Source organism: Pinus tabuliformis, chromosome 9 (genome assembly GCF_031772625.1).
Source record: "Pinus tabuliformis cultivar Carrire ecotype Pingquan chromosome 9, CPIR1, whole genome shotgun sequence".
NCBI lineage: Eukaryota > Viridiplantae > Streptophyta > Pinopsida > Pinales > Pinaceae > Pinus > Pinus tabuliformis.
In genome coordinates this window covers 1,825,829,714-1,825,852,052 of record NC_142307.1, presented here as the reverse complement: position 1 = coordinate 1,825,852,052, position 22,339 = coordinate 1,825,829,714, and the positions used below count along the sequence as shown (strand labels likewise).

The 22,339-nt window shown below is 38.9% G+C and overlaps 1 protein-coding gene and 1 non-coding gene across 2 annotated transcripts in view; one reads left to right on the top strand and one right to left on the bottom strand.

Annotated features, from left to right (window-relative positions):
- The window catches only part of LOC149156092 (cytokinin dehydrogenase 11-like), a 115,019-nt gene that overhangs the window by 74,939 nt on the left and 17,741 nt on the right, over positions 1-22,339 (bottom strand). The window lies entirely within an intron of this gene.
- Positions 16,871-16,989, top strand: LOC149156093 (5S ribosomal RNA). The gene has a single exon (XR_016263869.1). It is a non-coding gene; the product is annotated as a 5S ribosomal RNA (ribosomal RNA).

The following is a 22,339-nucleotide window of genomic DNA, read 5'->3' as shown; positions in this document are numbered from 1 at the left end:
AGCTTGATCATTGTGTTATACTCAGTGATGTTATTCGTAGAGTGATTGATACAAATACCTTATAAGCTCACTAACTCTCCACTTTGAGCATAAATAGCCCACACTGCGGAGGAAAGGTTCTGAGTACTACAATTAATCTCATCAACATAACCAACATATGGCTAAAGGGACACTGACATCTACAAGTCAAACTTAAAACAAGACTAACAGAGACAGTAAGAAACTCCAAATTAAAATACACTTCAAACATACTCACACACATATAAAATAGTTACATAATGACTATGCAAAGATGATTGAAGCATAATATTTCTTTAGGTACAACCCATTTCTGGGTTGTGACAAGGGGATTGCATTAGAATCAATGAGCTCATAAGCCCGTTTTGAAAGAACATGTTTAGTTATGTATGGGCCTATCCACATTGGTTCAAACATCCGAAACCCTAACTTATCACCTTCTTGATCGAACAAAAGGGCTATATCACCTTCTTAAAAGGCACAAGATTTAACATTCTTATCATATTATGATTTGATACATCTCTTGTGGGCCTCATTGGCCATTGCACAATCACATCGGGTTTCATCTAAACGTGTTATATGTAAGAGAAGCTCTTCTCATGAAAGAAGATTTTGGGGTATACCAATTTCCCCTTTCATTTACAAATTTCGAACCTGAGGCCTATGGGTTATGGCCCACAAACCTATCAGAAGTGTAAATCGAAGCCTTTAAGCCTTTAAACCAGGACCATATAACATATTGGAATACAACAGAAAACACAGGATTACACAGGAACAACGTGCCCAAACACATAACCCAGACTTCAAAAATTTATGCACCTGGACCTATATATCGTCGAGTTCGCACATCCGGTCCATCACCTTCCCGCTGCGCTCTCCATTCATCAATCTCTGATCAGCCCAATCTCTACCGTCTATTCCTTTCTCCAATCCAATGACTATCGGCGCATTTCTTAATTGGCCCATCAACATATCATAACTCCCACTATCCACTGCGCTTGCTTCTCCGATTTGTGATCAACGATTAGATTGTGACCGTCAATCCTGACCTTTGATCCAACAATAGGACTTCACCCAACAAAAAAACAGAACAATGATCCTCCAACATTGATCACCTCAATCATATTTGACGATTGACAAGGATATTGGGTGCACAACTTGCACAGAGATTAATTGCCCGATAAAGTGGTTTCCTCTCTCCTACTCACTGCTACGTGTCACTCGGTTAGTGGAATTGGGTGTTCACCCTTCAATACCACTTATGATTTTGAGGACGCTCGAAATACCACTTCCTGTGCGAAACCACTTCTTCGTGAATTAGTGCCCTCACATCTCTACCATGCAATGATCGTTGATCTATGAGATCCAACGGATCTCATGCATTCTCTCATTCGTCCGCCATTTGATGGATTCTGCTCTTTGATCCAATTCCTCTACCATATACCCTATCTTCACAATGTTAACACATTATGACACTTATACAACATTTCGTTATGATATCTTTATATCGCCATCGATCCTTCAGTGATTGATGGTCAATCAACAATCCAACAACATAAGATTAACTATATTTATGAAAGTACACACATGCTATCTATACAGTAACACACAGGTGCACAATTCAACACTGAAAACACACTTTTTTATTATACACAACATAGTTACATTCTAAGGCATTTCAGCCTTAGGCATAAGTTCTCCTTCAACTACATTGTATCCCACACTCTGTTTTCACAGTTTTCTGTCTATTGCTCTATATCTCTCTCACACACACAGACTCTCTTTTTATAAGAGATTACAATAGTTGTGGATCATTTAAGATGCATAATTTCCTCCCACAATCACTCAACAAACCCCTAAACTCTCTATACGCATACGTATGGTAGATTACATTACATTAATCAAGTCTTCTAGAGACTTATCGCTTCCATCAAAGTAGCTCTATTTTAACAAAAATGTCCCATGTTTAGCTCTGATGGTACACATCTCCTCTTTGCTCCACTTTGGATTCCTCGTTTGATGAAGAGTGTTGGATGCTCCTACATCAAAGTCCTGAGGCACAAAAATTTATGACCTCCTGGTCATATGCTTCTCCTTATCCTTAGCAATTCTACCCACTTTTTAGTGGAATTGCCTTCATGATCTTCTGTGAGCTGCAACCAACCTCTTCAGTAACAGTGTACCTCTGCTACACGATACCTCACCAAGATTTCTCCTATGAGCTTATTATTTTGGCATCCTTCTAGTTCTCTCCTCTGGAACCAATTGAGCACTCCTTGCTCTAGGTTGTTGCAAGTCTTCTCACCTTCCACTGCCACTATGTGTACAACAGTAAGACCATAAACTCACCAGCATTATCAATTGTACCTCCTTCTCCTTTTGCTTGCACTCCTTCTTGCTTCTCGTAGGAAATATTCTTCCCTTAACCTTTCCCCGATCTGATACCAAATGATAAAAGGAGATTTTTGGATATACAAATTTCCCCTTTCATTTACAAATTTTGAACCTGCAGCCTGTAGGTTATGGCCCACAAACCTATCGGAAGTGTAAATTGAAGCCTTTAAACTGGGACCATACAACATATCGAAATACAACGAAAAACACAAGATTACATGGGAACAACGAGCTCAAACACATAAGCCAGACTTCAAAAATTTATGCACCCAGACCTATATATCGTCGGGTCCGAACATCCTGTCCATTGCCTTCCCACTGTGCTCTCCATTCACCGATCTCTGGTCAGCCCGATCTCCACCGTCCATTCCTTTCTCTGATCCAACGAATATCAGCGCATTGCTTAACCCATTGGCATATTGCAATTCCCACTTTCTACTCTGCTTGCCTCTCTGATTTTCGATCAGTGATTAGATTGCAACCATTGATCTTGACCTTTGATCTGACAATAAGACTTCACCCGATAAACAAAGTAGCATGGAGATCCTCCACCGTTGATCACCTCCATCATATCCAACAGTTCACAAGGATATTGGGTGCACAACTTGCATGGAGATTAACCTCTTGATAAAGCGGTTTCCTCTCTCCTCCTCGTTACTACGTGTCACTCAGTTAGTGGAATCAGGTACTCACCCTTCAATACCACTTATGGTTTTGAGGTCGCCTGAAATACCACTTCCTATTGCAAAACCACTTCTTCGTGAATTAATTCCCTCACATTTCTACCATGCGATGACAATTGTTCTATGAGATCCAACAAATCTCATGCATTCTCTCATTCGTGTGCCATTTGATGGCTTCTGCGCTTTGATCCAGTTCCTCTACCATATACCCTTTTTTCACATTGTTAACACATTTCGACGCTTATACAACAATTCATTATGGTATCTTTAGATCACCATCAATTCTTGAGTGATTAATGGTCAATCAACAATCTGGTAATGTAAGTGTTGACACCTAATCCGAAACGGATGGGTGAACTGGACAGTCATCTAGAAGATGAACTGATCCGTTTTTATTTTTGTATATAAACATGAGTTACCTAATGAATAAGATCAATCAGTTTTGTCTCTTGTTCAATGTGGAGTTACCCTGGCCTGACATGGTATCAGAGCACAGGTCCCAAAATAGTGTAACTCCTGCTGAAGCGTTGCATCATCCTGAGCGATTCCCTGACTGCAATACGTTTCTGATTTTTATTGAATGCCCTGCACTCTCTGACTGCCAGAGACTGCGCATTGTTTTTTATAAACGTTTGCCCCTCTCTGCGCATACCTGAATGTATCAGTTATGCCTGACATTATGCAGTGAGCGTGGAATACGCTGTTGAATGTGACCTTCGGTTTCCTTGCACTGTTGTGACAAATAATTTTTTTTTCCTCTCGCCACTCTGAATGAGGGTTCCTTCCTGGAGAACTGGGTTCACGCCTTTGTGGATAAAGATACGACCCTTATTCCTTCTTTGTTTTCTGATTGCATAACTGTTTGAAGACCCCTTTGCACCATTGATAAGCTCATCTGCAAGGCACTCAGCTATCGTTTTTATATTTCGGAATGCACTGTCTTGTATACACTCCAGCACCGGTCCCCTCATACATTGGTGGTATCCGCTCCCAATTTTAATTGTTATACGCTGCTCCAGCACCGGTCCCCTCATACATTGGTGGTATCCGCTCCCAATTTTAATTGGTATATGCTGAATCAAACTGGTTTTTTGGGCGACGGGAAATATTCGATGGGAAATATTTGTGGACTCCCCTGATTTGGTCGTTGCTCATACGAAGCCGAGCTCTTGCAATCGTTTTGAAGACCTCGTTCCTCTGATGCGTTCCTACCACAGAAAGTATATTCAAGTGTTGAAGCGTTGATGCGTTCCTCTGATGCGTTCCATTTGAACTGCTGCTTGTGCTTGAATGACATGGTATGCTTGTGATATGTTGTTTTATGAAGTTATTGGGACTCAGAAAATTCCTTTACAAGCTGCCGAAGCCATCGGGATCATACTTCCAAATTTTAATTGAAATTATGTTTGGAAATGAGAGCCTTTTGCACCTCTGTTTGATTATGGTAAATGATTTGCGCAGTTTGACTATGCATATAACCAAATGACTTGCGCAGTTTGTTTATGTATATGACTTTAAACTTGATTCATCTCAAAAAGTTTGAGAATGACAAGAGAAATGATTTTAATGGCAGTATAATGTGTGCCGTTGATATGTATTTATGATGGCAGTTTTTGTATTGTAAGCAATTTTTCAAAGGGGTTATATAAGAAGTTTCAAAAGCATTCAAAGTCATATCAGTCAGAACAATTGCACAGTTTGTTTTTATGCTGTATTGAAGCAAAAAGTGCTATAATATTTCAATGAAATTCTGATGCCTTCTGTCACACATTAGAGGGATTTGTAGAATTTTTTTATCAAGAAGAAGTTTTTACAAAATGAATTCAATCATCTCTATGGTCGGAATAATTCTCACTGGCAAGGAGAACTATTCTAAATGGTCTCGGATGGTAAAACACACCCTCATCTACAATGATCTGTGGAAAGGAGTGTGTGTCGGAGAAGAAGACAAAGACCCTGTGTAGCCTACATCAGATAAAGAACTTGTCATTTAGGAAAACAAGAACAGCAAAGCCTATGCATTGATCGCGGCATATGTAAATGAGGAAGTAAGTCGTCATATTTCATCCTATTGCACTGCCTTTGAAGCTTTACAAAAGCTGAAAGAACTCTATGATTCACATTCTGCACTTGAAGTTGTTCAGCTCATGATTAAACTCTTCACTCTTGAACTGAAAAATAATGACCCCCTTGCTCTTGCATCTGAAATAAAGTCTATAATGCATGATATTAAATCCACTAAGGTTGAGCTGGATATCTCTCTTATTTCCTTTCTCAAAGCACTCTATCCTACCTACTCTAATTATCTTGAGTCTTTACAAGCAAATGGAAATCTTAAAGACATAACCTTTGAGTCTCTTGTGAAAAGTTTGCTGAAAGAGAGAAAGCCTTTGGAAAGAAAACAGTCCCTGAATCTTCTGAAGAGACTTTTTGCCTTGCTCATAAAGAAAAGCATCCTGCTCAAGATTCTACAAGAGGAAGAGGTGGACGAAGATGAAGAGGAAGATACTTCAGAGGCAGGGGGGGCAGACATTCTCAAGCAGAAAAGGCAGATCTGCATTGCATTCGCTGCAAACGAAATGGATCACATGATGCTTCTACATGCAAGCTACCATGGGACAAAGTTGAGTAGAGAAGAAATCAGCAGAAAGGTAAAACTGATGACACAGACAAAGGTAAAGCACCTGAATCCGCTCACTATATTGAGGCACAATGTAACATTGGAGTAAATGAAGATTTGTTTAATGCTTCACTTGCTTCTTCGAAAAATTACTGGTTGTTGATTCAGGAGCAATCTGTCATATGACTCATAGGAAATATTTCTTTGAAGATTTCATTGACAATGTTGATGGAGCAGTATACTTTGCAGATCAGTCAAAAATCAAGCCATCAGGGCTTGGCACAATCAGGCTTAAACTGCCTGGTCTTCCAGACTTTCTTCTGGATCATGTTCTATATCTCCCATAGCTCAAGAGAAACTTGCTGTCCCTGGTCCACATCCGCCAGCAAGGTCACTCCATTCACATGTTTGATGGCAAGCTTGAGGTAAGAAAGGCATATGACCACTCACTTGTCATGAGGGGTATAGAAGAAGAAAGACTTCTTAAACTGCAAAGAACCTCTGCTCATGCACAACATTTCTCATATATTTCTCATCATGAAGAAGGTGCACTTCCATCAAGTTTATTATGGCATGCTAGATTTGGACATTTAAACTATGATAGTCTCCGCTTGTTGAAGAAAAATGGTGTTGCTGGTTTGCCTACAATTCCTAGAAAACGTAAACAATGTGATGCTTGCATTCTAGGAAAGCATAGCAAACAGTCTTTTCATGATTCACATTCAAGAGCACATAGGAAGCTTGAAATTATTCATTCAGATTTATGTGGTCCAATGCCTGTTCCTTCTGCAAATGGAAATAAATATATCATGACATTTATGGATGATTACACCAGAATGTGTTGGGTTTATTTATTGAAGAACAAATCTGATGCTTTTCAAACATTCAAGAATTTTCATAAGTGGATTGAAAATGATGCACAATCTCATATTGGGTCTATTCGCACTGATAATGGAAAAGAATAAACATCAAATGAATTTGAACACTATCTTCGCCAACATGGGATTAAACATCAAACAACTGTGCCTTATAATCCTCAACAGAATGGTGTAGCTGAAAGAATGAATAGAACAATTTTGAATATGGTACGATCCATGCTTTTCTTCAAAAATGTAAAGACAATGTTTTGGGCTGATGTTGTTCTATGTGCTGCATATATAAAGAATAGATGTCCATCTAGTGCTATAAGAAACAAGACTCCTTATGAATTGTGGTATGGACATGTTCCTTCAGTGAAACATCTCAAGATTTTTGGTTCCACCTGTTATGCTTTAATACCAAAGGTACATAGAAACAAACTTGGTGCTAGAAGTTGTAAGTGTATCTTCCTGGGGTATTCAAACACATCTAAAGCATACCGCCTCTATGATGAAGTAAATAAAAAGTTTTTTTTATCTGAGATGTTATTTTTCTTGAATCATCCAAATCTGACAGTGTTGTTGAGCGGCAACTTGATCGCTTGGACAGATTCACAAAACCGAAATCATTTCAAGAGTTTGATAATCAGATTCCACATCTTGAAGGGGGGATTCCTATACTAGATCAACATGTGGAATCTTCTTCTGAAGAACAATCTCCCCTGCATGACACTCCAACAACGGATGATGCTTTAAGTGATGTAATTGATAGAATTGGGAGACTTAATCTTGATTCAGTCCCAACTCAATCAACAGAACAGCCTGGACCATCTCAGAAAGGTCCCCCAAAGTGGCTGACAAAGACACTTGAAAGTGTTCATCCTGATGAAATTGGAAAAACAGGAACCAGAAATACAAACCGACAAGATGGAGGTGATGTAGATAACTCTAATTCACCTGTTGATATGGATGTTACTTATGATTGTGAATTGAACTTGTCTACAGATTTTGAACCAACTTCCTTCAAAGAAGCTGCTTCTCATGATGAATGGAAAGAAGCGATGCAGAAGGAGTATGATGCCCTCATAAATAATGGCACTTGGAAGCTGGTTGATCCTCCATTTGGAACCAAACCTATTGGCTGCAAGTGGGTCTACAAGAACAAGTACAAAGTTGATGGCTCACTTGACAAGCACAAAGCTAGGCTTGTGGCAAAAGGTTTTGCACAGAAGGAAGGGGTCGATTATGAGGAAACTTTTGCTCCCACGGCAAAATGGGCCACCATCCGGACACTCTTTGCACTAGCTGCTCAGAACGGTTGGAAAGTCCATCAAATGGATGTAAAAACTGCATTCTTGAATGGAGATCTAAAAGAGAATGTTTTTATGTCCCAGCCTGAAGGATTTGCTATGAAAGGACATGAACACAAAGTATGCAAACTTGTGAAGTCCTTGTATGGCCTCAAACAAGCACCACGAGCCTGGTATGAAAAACTAACTGAGCATCTTTTGAAACTCAACTTCAAATATTTTGATCTTGATGACGCAACTTTATTTGTCAAGAAAGTTGGCAAAACAATTGTATATCTTGTGGTATATGTAGACGATCTTTTAATGACAGGGAACAATGAAAGCTATATTGCATCCATAAAGAAAGAATTAGGAAAATTTATTGAAATGACTGATTTGGGCTATGTTCATTACTATCTTGGCATTGAAGTAACCCAACATCCAAAGTCCATATTCCTTTCTCAAAAGAAATACATTGGAGATTTGTTAAACAGATTTGGCATGACAGAGTGCAATCCCCTTTCTACTCCAATGGAACAAAACTTGAAGCTCACATCTATTGAAGGAAAGGAGTTTGAGGATGCAACAAAGTATAGACAGCTTGTAGGAAGTCTCATCTACCTCACTACTACCAGACCAGACATTTCATTTGCTGTTGGAATCCTCTCCAGGTTTATGCAAAAGCCTTGTGAGGGACATTGGTCTGCTGCAAAAAGAGTTCTAAGGTACTTGAAGGGAACTCAAGACCTTGGAATCAAGTATACACAGGTGGACGACTTCAACTTGATTGGATACTCTGATTCAGACTTTGATGGAGACAAAGAAACTGGGGTATCTACTTCAGGATATGCTATGAGTCTTGGATCAGGAGCTGTCTCCTGAAGATCACGCAAACAATCAGTACCAGCAGATTCCACAACAGAAGCAGAATACGTGGCAGCAGCTGAAGCAACGAAAGAAATTGTGTGGCTCAGGAAAATTCTTGAAGATTTGCAAGTAAAACAAATACAATCTACTCCACTCATGATTGATAACACATCTGTAATAAAGTTGGCCAAGAATCCAAAGTTCCATGATCGTACTAAGCACATCAATACTAAATATCATCTGATCCGACATCATGTTGAGGCCAAAACAATCCATCTCCGTCATTGTTCCACAAACGAGCAAATTGCAGACGTATTCACCAAAGCGCTTGGAAGAGAAAAGCTTGAAAGATTCAGAACGATGCTTGGACTCACCAACATCCCTTCAGATTAAGGGGGGGAATGTTGACACCTAATCCGAAATGGATGGGTGAACTGGACAGTCATCTAGAAGATGAACTGATCCGTTTTTATTTTTGTATATAAATATGAGTTACCTAATGAATAAGATCAATCAGTTTTGTCTCTTGTTCAATGTGGAGTTACCCTGGCCTGACAGTAAGATTAACTCTATTTATGAAAATACACACAGGCTATCTATACAGTAACACATAGGCACACAATTCAACACTGAACACACACTTTTCTATTATACGCGGCATAGTTACATTCTAAGGCATTTCAACCTTAGGCACAATTTCTCCTTCCACTACATTGTATCCCACACTCTGTTTTCATAGTTCTTTGTCTATTGCTCTATATCCCTCTCACACATAGAGACTCTCTTTTTATAAGAGATTACAACATTCATGGATCATTTAAGATGCACAATTTCCTCCCACAATCACTCAAAAAACCCCTAAACTCTCTATACGCATACATATGGCAGATTACATTACATTAATCAAATCCTATAGAGACTTATCACTTCCATCAAACTAGCTCTATTTTAACAGAAATGTCCCCTGTTTAGCTACGATGGTCCACGTCTCCTCTTTTCTCCGCTTTGGATTCCTCGTTTGATGAAGAGTGCCGGATGCTCCTGCATCATCTTCTTCTGTGGAAGTTGCAGGGAGAAATTCAATGTAAGCTTCAATGATGCAATCTCGTATTTCATGGGGAGGATTTCCTCTATACCATAGACTAGTTTAAAGGGTGTGAATCTAATGGCAGTTTGGATCTACATTTGGTATGTGCACAAATTTGCATAAAGGATGAGGTTCCAATCCGATTTTTGGATCCCTATCAAACATTATAGCATTTCTTTCAAAAAAAAATTAATAGATTTTACTTGCCCATTTTCTTGTGGGTAATAGGGAGTTGAGTTGTCATGTTGAAGGGCCAACTTGGCATTAAGCTTAGAAATCACATGATTTTAGAGATTTTTCCCATGGTCTGTAACAATGGCTCGTGGTATATGAAACCTAGCAATGACATGATTAAAAAGGAAAAAGGTAGTTGTTTTACCAGTGTTATTATATGTAGGCATCGCCTCGGCCAACTTGGTAAAATAATAGACCATGACAATGATGTAGCCATGACCCCTAGCTAAGTGAGGGCTACATGTCATAAATTCAATGCCCTATTTCACAAAGGGTCCAAATGGTTGTATTGAATTTTTGTTTTCATATTATATTGATTTTGTAATGGTAGTTTATAAGATTTGAGTGAGAAATGAGTAAAGGTTAAACTTAACACTATGCAGCTATGCCCCAAGATGATTTTATGAAGTTTAAACATTATAAGTTTCATGTTTTTAGGGTTATATAATGTCTTAGTTTAATGTTAATGGTTTAAATAAAGAATAGTTCTAATGATGTTTTTTCACATGATATCGATTATACAATGGTATTTCATAAGATTTGAGTGAGAAATGAGTAAATGGATTTATGGGGCAATTTGTTTTTTTTAATTTTAAATAATATAAGTTTTAAATATTACTTAGTTGGTGGGAGTGAAAAACTAAAAGTTTGACATAGTTATAGATTCAAACTAGTTAGGTCTATCCTATATTGTTTAAGGGTACGTGGTATTGGTGACCCATGGTATTACATGTAATTGTAGGTTTTAACCCCATACATAAATTACCTACATGTGAATTCTAAAACACATAAAATAAATAATGCGAGAGCATAACACATATACACAGAGATTTTCCTCTGGATCGCAAAACCGGGACTACTAGCTTGATTTTTTCATTATGTTCATTTCAATGTTACAATACGTATTTATACATGCTGAAGCATCCAATATCATGGACCAAAAAACTGTTGCGTCCAAAATCATGGACTGAAAACCATCGGTTCCAAAACCATGTGCGAAAATCATGCACAAAACCATAGGTAGGTTCGCCCAACCTAATATAGTGTCCAAAAACAAAATTTTCTGGGGCGCTACCCCAGACCCCATAGAGTGGGGCTACTTGCACCCCTCAAACTCCCTGTGACCCACCTACTATGAAATTGGCACAACGAAGAGTGGGACTCTGCCCCACCTCCAACCCCCCGGTTAACTACATGGACTAGTCGTGGAAAGAATATAACATAACCCAACATTCTCCCACTTGTTGTTTTCTTTCCATGGGGGGCATAAGAGAGCTTAATCATTTATCCAACCCTGCAATGCCCATTGTTTCTCTACACCAAAAGAACTTCTCAGAGCTCACAAATTTTTTCAATGCATCTACAATATTCTTCAAAGTTTCCACCTTTACTAGCAACACCCTTTTGTCTTCTATCATATCCCTCACAAAGTGATACTAAACATCAATGTGCTTTGTCTTTGATTAATATGTGAGGTTCTTTGCCAAGAAAATTGCATTTTGGTTGTCACAGTCGATCCTTATAGCTCCTTGTACTAACCCCATACTTGAACACAAAATTTGCAACCAAACTGCTTCCTTTCTTTCATAAGTGGCTGCCATGTATTCTGCCTCTATAGTTGATAGTACCACTACAGATTATTTCTTACTCATCCAACTGACTGCACCTCCAAATAGGTTAAACACATACCCACTTGCAGATCTTCTCTGATGTAGATCTCCAGCCTAGTCTGCATCAAAAAATCCATGAATATCCAACACTCTGTCTAATCCTGGTCTTCCTTGGTAGCACAATCCATAATCGCTAGTGCCACGCAAATACCTGAAAATCCGCTTCACTATTGTCTAGTGTTCCTTCCCTGGTTTTGACATAAACCTACTCAATACTACCACTGCATGTGCAATATCTAGTCTAGTACAGACCATTGCATACATCAGGCTACTAACTACACTTGCATATGGAACATGGGACATGTCCTCTTCCTCTTCTTGTGCCTTGGGAAAATGTTTAGCAGATAACCTCACACCTACAGGAATAGGAACCTTCACCGGTTTACTATCATGCATATTAAACCTTTGTAGTATTATCTTGACATACTTCCTCTAGTTTAACCAGAGCTTCCTCTTTGCCTGGTCTCTTTTAATTTCCATGCCCAAAATATAGTTTGCAACACCAATATCTTTCATGTCGAATTTGGAGGACAATTGGGTCTTCAAATTCTAGATAATTTCTTTGCCATTTCCAATGAAGAACATATCATCCACATACAAGACTAGATAAATAACACGGTCACCAATTAATTTAAAATACACACAGTGATCTGTTTTGCTTCTAGTGAAGCCAAGTCCCTGTATAAATGTATCAAATTTCTGATACCACATCCTTGGTGACTATTTTAACCCATACATATACTTCTTTAACTTTCATACCATTTCTTTCTTACCCTTCACCGCAAAACCTTCAGGTTGCTTCATTTAGATCTCCTCTTCCAGATCGCCATGAAGAAATGTTGTCTTCACATCCATCTGTTCCACCTCAAAATCAAAAGCATCAGCAATAGATAAATGTAATCTAATAGAATATACGTTGGCAACAGGAGAAAAAATATCACCAAAATCAATTCCTGGCACTTGGGAATAACCTTTTTCTACCAACCGAGCTTTGTATTTCTCCACCTTTCATTCTACATTTGTCTTATTTTTGAACACCCATTTGCTGCCAATGGGTTTCCTTCTAGCTGGAAACTCCACCATATCCCAAGCCTCATTTTTGTGCAAAGATGCCATTTCATCAACCATGTCCTCTTTCCAAAGCTTTCCATTCTCTGAATCTACTGCTTCCTTCATAGTTCTTGGATCATCATCAGTAATAGATAAAGCAAAGTTTGAACACAAAGAAAATGGACTATACCTTTTTGGCTACCGTATTTCTCGAACTGATCTTCTCACACCCAGAGCTTGTGGCTCTTCATCTTCTAATTCCTCCTTTGTTGTAGAGTCTGATTCTTCCTCCTTAAGCTCAAACTCTATCTTCTCTTTTTCCTTCAGTTGGAATTCATGCTTAATAACATATTTCACCTCTATGAACACCACATCTCGGCTGTACACAACCTTCCTTGTTATTGGGTTCCAAATCTTATAACCCTTTAAACCATCCTTATAGCCAATAAAGGTGCACTTTTTAGATTTACTATCCAACTTTCTTCTTTTCTCCTTTGGAACATGAACATATGCATCACATCCAAATAGCCTCAGATGTGAAAGAGAGGGTTTCTTACCAGTCCAGACCTCTTGTGGAGTCTTATCCTCCAACGCTGATGAAGGTGATCTGTTGACCAGGTAACATGCTGTCTCCATTGCCTCTGCCCAAAATTCTTGTCCCAACTTGACACCACTAAGCATGCTTCTTGCCCTTTCCATCAACATCTTGTTCATTCTTTCTGCAACTCCATTTTTCTTAGGTGTGTATGGAGTAGTCTTATGCCGTGATATACCACACTTCTTACAGAATTCTTCAAATTCCTTGCTGCAAAAATCTCCACCATTATCTGTCCTCAACACCTTTATCTTCTTCTCTGTCTGGTTTTCCAGCAAAGCATTAAATTCTTTAAACTTATCAAAGACTTCAGATTTCTTCTTAAGCAAATATATCCATCTATTCCTTGAGAATTCATCTATAAATGATACATAGTACACAGACTTACCCAATGATGGAACCTTAAAAGGTCCAAACACATCACTCTCCACAAGTTCTAATATATGTTTCGCCCTCTTACGGCCAGAGGGGAAACTCACCTGATCCTACTTCCCATATACACAATTTTCAGAAAAATCAAAATCTAGAGATCTATTACTCATAACTTCTACCATACCTTCACCATGAAGTATTCAAAGGCCCTTCTCTCCAATATGTCCAAGCCTTTGATGCCACAACATGGTCTTCTCTCCATATACCACTAGATTTTTTGCTCCACTTTCAGGAACCACAGAAATGTTGCACCCATCAATAGCGGTGCTACCTTGCAGCTTGTACAAAGTTCCAATCCGAACTCCCCGCATCAATACCAGTGCTCCCTGAACCATTTTGTAGGTATTCTTCTCTAACACAGTTTCTAAACCTGCATCATCCAACTTGCTTATGGAAATCAAATTTCTCACCAATGCAGGAATATGTAGAACACGTGGAAGTGTTCTAACCCTTCCACCTTGCAACTTCAACTTTACTTTTCTGTGACCAATGATTCTAGCCTTCCTGTCATCCCCCAAGAAGACATCACCACCATCATATTCTCACACTCACAGAACCACTCTATATGGGGAGTGAAGTGAAAGGATGCATCTGAGTCAATCAATCATGCCTCATGATATACATGTGTACTTGAAGAAGCCAAGTATATATCCCCACCTTCATCTAAGGTGTTTTTCACCTCTATAGAAGGAGCATCCTCAGATCCCTTTCCTTTGTTAGGAGCTTTAGATTTACAATCCCTTTTGTAGTGCCATTCCTTTCAGCATTTCCAGCACACCACCTTTACAGGTTTTCCTAGAGACTTAGATATCCCTCTAGATTTAGATCTCCCACTCGATGACTTATTTTTGTTTCTGTTCTGGGACCATCCTTGTACGGAAAAGGCATCACCATTTTTTCTCTCCATATTTTTCCGTCTCATTTCCTCCGTCAGCAAGGATGACACTATTTCATCAAACTGTAAGGCAGTTGCATTGCTACCCATTGCAATAACCCTACTATCCCATGAATATGGTAGAAATCACAACAAACTAACGCACTTATCTTCTTCTGAAATTTTAATATCAACACATAATAACTGACTTACCGTAGTATTAAATGCGCTCATATGTTATGTCACTGAGTCTCCATCTTTCATCGTCAGGTTATACAAATTTTTCTTAGGAACAGTTTATTCACCAGAGACTTAGATTGGTACAAAGTCCCCAACATTTCCCACAATGCCTTCATTGTAGCTTCCCCTGATACATTCAGGAATACTGAATCATAGACACACAATCATATTGTGCGCTTAGCCTTCCGATCCAACTTCTTCCATTCTTCATCGGACACTCCCATTTGTTTAGTACCTAGATCTACCATGACCCGCTAATCTTTATCCACCAACAGATCCTCCATCTTGAGTTTCCATAACTCAAAACTCTGACCATTAAATTTCTCGATCTCTATCTTTCCACTTCTCGCCATCTTCTTTCACCATTGAAATTGATCCTGTAGATCTCCCACTGAACAGGGTCTAGCACAGGCTTGAGTGAAACCCCTCAGCAACAAAGGCATCCCCTTGAAGCCAGCACAACTCTGATACCAAATGTAGCTTTTAACCCCATAGATAAATTACATACATATGAATTCTAAAGCACAAAAAATAAATAATGCAAGAGAATAACACATAAAACACATATACATAGATATTTTCCCCTGGATCCAAAAACCGATACTACCATCTTGATTTTTTCATTACGTTCCTTTCAATGTTACAATACATATTTATACATGTCGAAGCATCCAATACCATGGACCGAAAAACCATCGCGTCCAAAACCATGGACCGGAAAACATTGCATTGAAAACCATGTGAGAAAATCATGCACAAAACCATAGATAGGTTGGCCCAACCTGATATAGGGTCCAAAAACAAAATTTTCTGGGGTGTTGCCCCAAACCCCATAGAGGGGGGCTACTTATACACCTTAAACCCCCTGTGGCCCCCCCGCTACACAATCAGAGCAACGAACGGGGGGCTCTGCCCCCCCTCTAACCCCCAAGTTAACTACATGGGCTAGTCATGGAAAGAATATAACACAACCCAACAGTGATGAAACCTGTAGACAAGCTAAGAATCCTTCATCATACTGTGTCTTTTGGCCTTATAATAAATCTATTACAATATCATTCTTCTCAGTTGGAGTTTCCCAAGATAAATTGCGTGTCATGATTTATATGTTGTTTCTCTATGTTTATTATTGTTAATTTATTTCTCTCTATTTCATTTTTTAATCCTAACACCTGGAATTAGAGTAAGTGGACCCTGTTATGAAACCAACTCACAAAAAGATAGAAAAGAGAGATCCACGCCTTAGAATTCAGCCTCTTCGAGGGGGCAACCTCCTTTACATTACATAAATGAACAATTCTTGGATGATACAAATGAAAATACCTCCTTTCTATATATAGGAGTCTAAGTGGTCCCAATGCAATCAAAGCCTACATAACAATAATATTGTAGGGCACAACAGTAACAATGGTGGGCTTCTGTGTGGCATAATAGTAACAATATGGGCACTACATGGGTACATCAATATAATAAGTGGGTTATACTAATAACAATAAGGGGTTACACTAGTAGTATAGGGGCCTAACATGCCCCTCTCCTTCAAAAATTGTTGTCCTCAACGCTTGAGTAGTTCTTGATGCTTCTATATAAAATTCTTGTCCTCCCATGTGGAATATTCAGCGGGTAAGTTCTTCCACTTGATGAGATACTCTGAAATTGATCGATTTCGTAGCTGTCGGGTTCTTGTTTCTATGACTGCTCCAGGTTCCAATATGATTTTTCCTTCCTCTTCAATTTCTGGCAATATTGCTTGAATTGGGATCTTTTGCAACTTTTGAATAAGTCGCCATACTTCTTCGTTCTTCTTCCATTCATCCGTTGCTTCGTTTATCCAATTTGGTTGGATAATATAAATAGCACAAAACAATGCTTCCACATCCTCATCCTTGAAACGTCTTCCCATTCGGTAAGGTCTCCATTTTTTAAGTGCATGTAGTATTGCCAACATTTCCTTCTCATAGGGTGCGATCATACCAGCGTTAATGCACCGGATCCCATCAGAACTCCGCAGTTAAGCGCGCTTGGGCTAGAGTAGTACTGGGATGGGTGACCTCCCGGGAAGTCCTAGTGTTGCACCCTCCCCCCTCTTTTGCCCATGGGGCTTTGGATTGACGGTGAATGGGTGCACTGTTAAGGCACTCCTTGCGATAGGTCACTGGTTCAATTCCCCGTGGGTACTTAGTTTAGTCTTAACCTAGAAAAAAAAAAAAAAACATTTCCTTCTCATAAATAGCTTGCTTGATATGTAGCAGTAAAAATACCCAATCACTCACATCAAAACATTTTTCACTACGATGTTGATCTACCTGTTGTTTCATTTGATTTTGCACCGAAGTGGCGTTATCCTTTAAAAGTTGGAGAACTTGCTGTTGATGCTCGATATGATCTTTCTCTACTTGAACCTTTTTCTTCTTGATATGTCCTTCTATCTTTTGAGGAGTGGTAATTTCTTCCAGTCCTTTACAAGATATGGTCGGATTCATTTCTTGATGCTTGATGTGATCTTTCACTTCTTGAACATTTTTCTTCTTGATGTGTCCTTCTATCTTGATAGTTTGAGGAGTGGTAATTTCATCCATTGAATTACAAGATATGGTTGGATTCATTTCTTCTTTCTCGATGTGATCTTTCACTTCTTGCACCTTTTTCTTCTTGATATGTCCTTCTATCTTGAGAGTTTGAGGAGTGGTAATTCTTGCCAAGGCTTTACAAGATATGGTCTGATTCATTTCTTCTTTCTCTGGGGTGGTGTCCTGACGTATATCCTCTTCTTTTGATGTTTCTTGATCCTTTTCTTCCTCCTCTTCATATTCTATGTAACATAATTTCTTCTCAGCACACCTATGACCTTTAGTGCATTTGCTATCACAATTGTAACAAAGCCCTTTTTCTCTTTTTTCTTCCAATTGTTGTGGTGTAACCCTTGTAGGTTGTGGAAGGCTGGGAGAAACAACACTTCCATCTTTATAGTTGTGAGGGGTATGCTTCCTGGTTTCCATAATTTTGCTTTCCATTATGTCACAAAGCCCTTTTACTCTTTCCAATTGTTGTGTTGTTGCTCTAAAGAAGGTGTTGCTCTTTATATCCTCATAATGTGCTATCATTTCCTCCATGAAAATTGACCACGTAACAAGTTTTTTACGAGAACAAAGCCCTTTGTACCATAAAAATTGATCTGGTTCTAAATATGAAGATGCAATACATACCTTTTGTAACAGTTGTACACCATGTATATCAAAATATTGCTCCATCTGAAGTATCCAATTTACCGGATCCTTGCCATCAAACTTCCTCATCTTGCTTTTTCTTGATTTTAGGAGATCTACCTTGAAACGACTATAACTCTGTACTTTCAGATCTTTAAGTTCTGAAATTGTGACATGTAGTAGCCCTCTGTGCACTCTTTCCAATGCCACAAGTCTGATCCAAATTGGATTCTCCAAGAAAAAGTTATGCACAATCTCCCGCAGTGACCTGATTATAGACTGGTTCAGTAGAGCGAACTTGTATGAAGTGCCACGTGTCACTGTTTCAACCTTTGGATCTGAAACACACATACAAGAAACTACAGTCCATTCTCTTTCTGTAGCTTCTTACGAAATTTCAATCCGATCCCCAGAGAGAAAGTTATGACGATTTTCCCCAAGTCACCTGTTTTGAGTGTAATTCAGGAGTCTGCAAAAAGACCAACTTCCGCAGATCATATATCCGAAACTATCGCGCGAAAAGATCTGAAATTTGGACCCAAGGTTCAGCGCCAATTCTTCTCAAATGGGTTTTTTTTGTGACTTCTGAAACATCACAGAAAAAAAAGTTATAGCAAAAATTCCACGATGACCTGTTTGGAGTAGCGAAACCCTAGAATCCAAAGCTCTGATACCAAATGTTATGAAACCAGCTCACAAAAAGATAGAAAAGAGAGATCCACGCCTTAGAATTCAGCCTCTTCGAGGGGGCAACCTCCTTTACATTACATAAATGAACAATTCTTGGATGATACAAATGAAAATACCTCCTTTCTATATATAGGAGTCTAAGTGGTCCCAATGCAATCAAAGCCTACATAACAATAATATTGTAGGGCACAACAGTAACAATGGTGGGCTTCTGTGTGGCATAATAGTAACAATATGGGCACTACATGGGTACATCAATATAATAAGTGGGTTATACTAATAACAATAAGGGGTTACACTAGTAGTATAGGGGCCTAACAGACCCACTACCCTTAAAAATGTAAGGTTTGTGGGTAACAAGATATAGAAATTTCTAAGTGGAGCCTTTGGAAAGTTGAACTCCTTAGATTTATTGTAGCCATGTTATTTAAGCGTGCATGTTGTAGTGCAATAGCCCATGGAGTTATCTCTCTCAATGATAGAGATGATGAAGGATCAAGTTGTGAGATGAACCACTTGGATAGATACGAGGGTGGTAGGTGTACTTGTATGTTTTCTTGATGTTGTTAGAGATCTTAAATCTTTGATTAAGAGGGAATGTGTGAAGAAATATCAAAATGTGAGATAGTTGAGATCAAACTATGACTAAGAAATGTGTGTAGCTATATGGACGTGAGATAATCGATGAGTCATAAGGAGGTACCTCAATGTTTTATGAATTTGCAAGCAAAATATGTAGTATGAGGTTTTTTAGCACATGGTGGGAGATGACCATGGCAAGGTGAGAGAACGAACAAATTTGTAAGTGTTGGTTAAAGAAGCAATGGCCATTCCAAGTGATCTAGAGGATGGAAAAAAAATTATTTTGGAGATGGAAATTTTTAAATAAATGTGAATGGGAATACAACTGTAAGATAGGGTATGAGGCATGTGCACCCCTTGTAAAGTTGTTAGGTCCCTATAATACTAGTGTAGCCCCTTTATTGTTATTGTCAGTATACCCCCTTATTGTGATTGTTGTGCCCATGTAGCTCCCATATTGTTAGTGTTGTGTCCCATAGAAGCCCACTATTGTTATTGTTGTGTCCTTACATTATTATTGTTATGTGGGGTCTAATTATATTGTGACCCCTTACATTCCTATATATACCAAGGAGATCTTGTCATTTGAATCATCCAAGAATTATTCATTTATGTGATGTAAAGGATGCTTCCCCGTCGAAGAGGTTAATTTTCAAGTCGTTGATATATCTTTTCTTTTGTTTTATGATATGGTTACATAGAATTTGGTATTGGATTCTAAGGTTTCACTGCTTCAAATAGGCCATCATGGAATTTTAGCTATAAAGTTTTTCCTATGAAGCTTCAAAAGCTAAAATTTAGACCACGTGAAGAAGAAATATTTCTAAACTTCTTGTAGAAGTTTTAGATCTTGCTTTGATATATTTTTCGAAATATGGTCTGATGAAGTTATGGTTTTTTCATGCTTCAAAATTTAGTCTCGAATATGTGACCTAAGGAAAATCACATGACTTTCTCTTCTATTGATGGTACTGGACCTGCCAACATGTCAGGGGATCTCCCCGATAAGAAGTCCTAACTAGACTTCAGACAATTTGTAGTAGGAGTCCCAGTAGTGGGTAGTACAGTATCCCCTTTACCTATGTTACACACAGAGGTAAGTAAGATGTCCTTGCTGGAATCATGGGTGTGACCTTGCAGCAAGTCAAGGAAGGTGCATGAAAGTCTCTAACACATGGAAGGGGGAAGAGTGTGCCCCTTAGAAACCTATGATAGCACGTAGCTTGAAAGGAAACACATGAGCAGAAATACATCACGAGATGGAAAGTAGGATAGATGAAAATCCAAAGTGATGGATTATATCAACAACCCGCTTCGGCAAGATTCATACAAACACATACAAAATAGTCCATACATACATGCGTAAATTACCGCTACATACATCATTAAAGTAACCAGGATAACTGAACTACAATAACAACATATGCATGAAACATGTTGGCTCTATTATATTAAAAGAGTGAAAGATCCAGTCATACATAGAACCATGACTTCCACTAACCCCGATAGCGGAACATTACAGTCACTGTCGCCTACTCCTCCAAAGAGATGTACTAGCTTTGGAATGTGGAGAAGCCAAGGCTCATTACAATACACTCCAATCTTTCTCTAAGTTATACCTATAGGAAGCTTGGCTCCCAAAAGCCTCTACAATGAGTTATGAGGTTCTATAAATAGAAAAGGGTAGGGTTACCGTTGACATTCTCCTTTGTGACTCTTCACCAACCCTCATGAATCTTCAACTTACAAAGGACTGTTACATTCTACTCTTGACACTTGGTCTTTCACTTTACAACATGTTTACAATACAATCTGCACATGTACCCATGTGAGACAAAAATGTTCTTGAGTAATCCATGCAAGACATCACTAAGATTCAGACAGTTGTGGGAAGACTAACTCTTCAACATCCTCTCGATGATCAATAGTGGCAAACTGATGCCAAGCCTGGTAGTCCATTATGGTGTCTGCATACTCTCTGATGACATCCTTATGAAAGAAAACACTTTCCTTCATTGCATCCAGGTACATTTATTTGGAACCTTTGTCCAACTCATTGGATAACATGCACATCATGTTCTTGAGTGTAGTTAGACCAACGACATGCTGGTGCATAGTGTTTTCACTCATCTGCAAGTTTGTGTTGGTGGCTATTCGCATCAATTGATCAAATTACATGTCCACCTCCAATCGGACTTGGTTCTTTGTCATTGACTCGCTGAGTGTGCCAATGGATTGGATCGCATGCATGCACACAATGACATCCATACTTCTTAAAACTCATGCATTTGAAGCTTGTTAGTTGGTGATGAGCTGGGGGAGTTCCTCATGGTTTCGGATTGAACTCCAGATGCATGCCTTCAACTCCACTGCCTTTGGCTTCGGCAAGTGTAATGGGGATCCCTTATACCTCATTGTCCATATCAGCATGTGATCGACAACAATGTGTATGTATGATAAGATTCATGGTCTCCTAGCATAGTGCTCCTGCCAATCGTTAAGATGGACAACTCACTTATGCACAGTTACGAACCTGAAGCACAACTTCCACATTACTGTCTCGAGATATGATACTTCATCAACTGTTGCTTTCCTCAACTCTGCTCTGGTAGATGTTGTGACTTTGTCTTCTCCCTACTTTGTTGCTTGCAGCTCCTTATCCATACGCTCATTCTTAGTTGTCAAGAATCTAACGCTTGAGATGGTGGGTTTGGCATATGCCCTTGTAGCATCGGTCAATGCAGCTAGATGTTTGTGCACATCAGCTACAATCACTCATTCTTTAAACTATGCAGGAGATACATGGACATCTGGAGTGGGAACTCTACATGATTGCACAACTCTATGTTGTGACTTGTCGAAGGATATGTTGTGCACATCCGCTTCTGGATTGTCCTTAAGGATTTCAAAGTCTCTTTGATCTCTTGGGACTTTATCTACTTCTGCATCTA